Genomic DNA, 3046 nt, shown 5'->3' with positions numbered 1-3046 from the left:
ATGAAGGGTTCCGACATCGCCGCTTACACCTCCAGATTCGAAGACCTAGTGCTTCTTTGTCCGGGAATGGTTACCCTGGAAAGTAAAAAGATTGAAAGATTTATCTGGGGGCTGACCCAGCCAACCAAAGGGAATGTTTTGGCTGCAAAGCCAGACACTTTCGACAGCGCTAAATGTATGGCGCAAACCCTGATTGATCACAGAGACAATCCCGATGAGGAGGTCACCACTCCTAAACCGGTTAAAGGTAGTGGTGGTAGTAAAAAGAATTTCTGGAACAAACGGAAGACCCAAGGTTCACAAGGATCCTCTAAAAAGCAGCAAACTGTGGCAATCCACGCTGCTGCTACCCCTGCTGCTGTTTCTGCCGTCGGATCCACCGCTCAGACTCCTACCAGCGGATACAGTGGTACCCTTCCATGGTGCAGCAAATGCAGATATCATCATCGTACTCACAGGCCATGTCGTGAATGAATCTGCAACAACTGTGGCAAGAAGGGCCACCTTGCTCGAAACTGTAGAAAACCAGTCCAATCAACCAATCAAACTTCCGGAGCAGGTGTCAGTCAGGCCTGCTACGGATGTGGTGAAGTCGGGAATTTTAAGAGGAACTTCCCCAACGCGTCAACAACTGGAAACACTGGGAGAGTCCTAGCTTTAGGACGAGAGGAGGCAGTCGTCGATCCCACCGTTGTCTCAGGTACGTTCCTTCTCGACAACTCTTATGCTAGTATCCTTTTCGATTCTGGTGCTGAACGTAGTTTTGTTAGCCATTCATTCAAACTCCTTCTTAAACATAATCCCCAACCATTAACTGAAACATTTACCGTCGAGATGGCTAACAGTGAGAAAGAAAGTGCTAGCGATATATTCATAGGCTGTACCCTTACCTTGAACGACCATTCTTTTCCCATCGATCTTATGCCAGTCTCCATAAAGAGTTTTGATGTTATCATTGGCATGGATTGGTTGAGTCCCAATCATGTTGATATCCTTTGTTATGAAAAAGCCATCCGTCTCAATCTTCCCTCTGGCCAGACTCTCATGATCTATGGCGAAAAGCTTAGCTCCAATCTTTGCATCATTTCCTGCATCAAAGCTCAAAAGCTTCTGCGAAAGGAGTGCCATGCATTCCTAGCCCATGTAATCAACGAAAAACAGGAAGTTAAAGACCTCGAGAGCATCCCTGAAGTCTGTAACTTTTGTGATGTCTTTCCTGAAGAGCTCCCGGGAATTCCTCCAGAACGTCAAGTTGAGTTTCACATCGATCTAATTCCTGGAGCTAACCCGGTAGCCAAATCTCTGTATCGATTAGCGCCAACAGAAATGCAAGAGTTATCCAGTCAGCTTAATGAGCTACTCAGTAAAGGATTCATCAGATCGAGTTTCTCACCCTGGGGAGCTCCGGTATTGTTTGTAAAGAAGTAAGATGGATCCTTCCAGATGTGTATCGACTACCGTGAGCTGAATAAGTTGACCATTAAAAACCGATATCCTCTTCCTCGAATTGATGACCTCTTCGACCAACTTTAGGGAGCCTGCTACTTTTCGAAGATAGACCTTCGGTCAGGGTACCATCAGCTACGAGTTCATGAGAGTGATGTTTCTAAAACAGCTTTCAGGACTCGGTATTGACACTACGAGTTCGTAGTGATGCCCTTCGGTCTAACCAACGCACCAGTAGTGTTCATGGACCTGATGAACCGGGTGTGTTATCCTTTTCTGGACAAGTTCGTCATTGTGTTCATTGTTGACATACTTGTCTACTCCAGAAGCGAAGAAGATCACAAACAACACTTGAGGTCAGTGTTGGAAACCCTTAGAACGGAAAAGTTGTATGCAAAATTCTCCAAGTGCGAGTTCTGGATTCGAAAGGTAGCTTTCCTTAGTCACGTGGTAAGCGAGGAAGGTATACACGTGGACCCATCTAAAATCAAAGCGATAGAGAATTGGTCGGCACCGAAGACACGCATAGAAATCCGTCAATTCTTGGGTCTCGCCGGCTATTATCGAAGATTCATTCAGAATTTTTCCAGAATCGCCAAACCCTTAACTACTCTGACACGGAAAGGTGTACCCTTTTGTTGGAGTGAAAAGCAAGATACTGCGTTCCAAATGTTAAAGCAAGCCTTTTGCAGCGTACCTATCCTGTCCCTGCCCGAAGGGACGGAGGACTTCGTTGTTTACTGCAATGCGTCCAATCAGGGTTTAGGCTGTGTGCTTATGCAGAGAGGAAAAGTTATCGCTTATGCCTCGAGACAGTTGAAAGCACATGAAGTTAACTACACAACTCATGACTTGGAGTTAGGATTAGTGGTCTTCTCACTGAAGATTTTGAGACATTATCTCTATGGAACCAAGTGGCCAATCTTCACTGACCATAAGAACCTGCATTACATCTTCGATCAGAAAGACTTAAACATGAGGCAAAGACGATGGGTAGAGTTGCTCAGTGACTATGAGTGCAAAATCCGCTACCACCCCGACAAGGCCAATGTGGTGGCAGATGCCCTTAGCCGAAAGGAAGGTTCAAGCAGCAAGGTGAAGACATTATCAATGACCATCCATTCTCACTTATCCATGCAAATCCGAGAAGCTTAGTTGGAAGCCCTTAAACCAGAGAACGTGTCGAGCAAAGCCTTGAGGGGAATGGATAAGAAACTTGAGATCAGAGGTGACGGAGTCTACTGTTTCATGGACCAAATCTGGACCCCAGAGTTCGGAGGATTCAGGGAAGTTGTCATGGAGGAAGCACACAAGACCAGATACTCTGTTCACCCGGGTTCAGATAAGATGTACCTGGATCTCAAGAAACAATATTGGTGGCCAAACATGAAAGCTGAGATCGCGACCTTCGTGGGCAAGTGTCTGACTTGCGCCAAGGTGAAAGTTGAATACCAGAAACCCTCGGGTCTGCTCCAGCAGCCCGAGATACCCGAGTGGAAATGGGAGATGATTACCATGGATTTCATCACCAAGTTACCCAAATGTCCGAGTGGGTACGATACCATTTGGGTAATTGTCGATTGTTTGACAAAATCCGCTT

The sequence above is a fragment of the Lactuca sativa genome, chromosome 8 (assembly GCF_002870075.4).
Source record: "Lactuca sativa cultivar Salinas chromosome 8, Lsat_Salinas_v11, whole genome shotgun sequence".
In the NCBI taxonomy this organism is placed as follows: domain Eukaryota; kingdom Viridiplantae; phylum Streptophyta; class Magnoliopsida; order Asterales; family Asteraceae; genus Lactuca; species Lactuca sativa.
The sequence above is the reverse complement of the archived record's forward strand: the minus strand, read 5'-3'. Positions refer to the sequence as shown.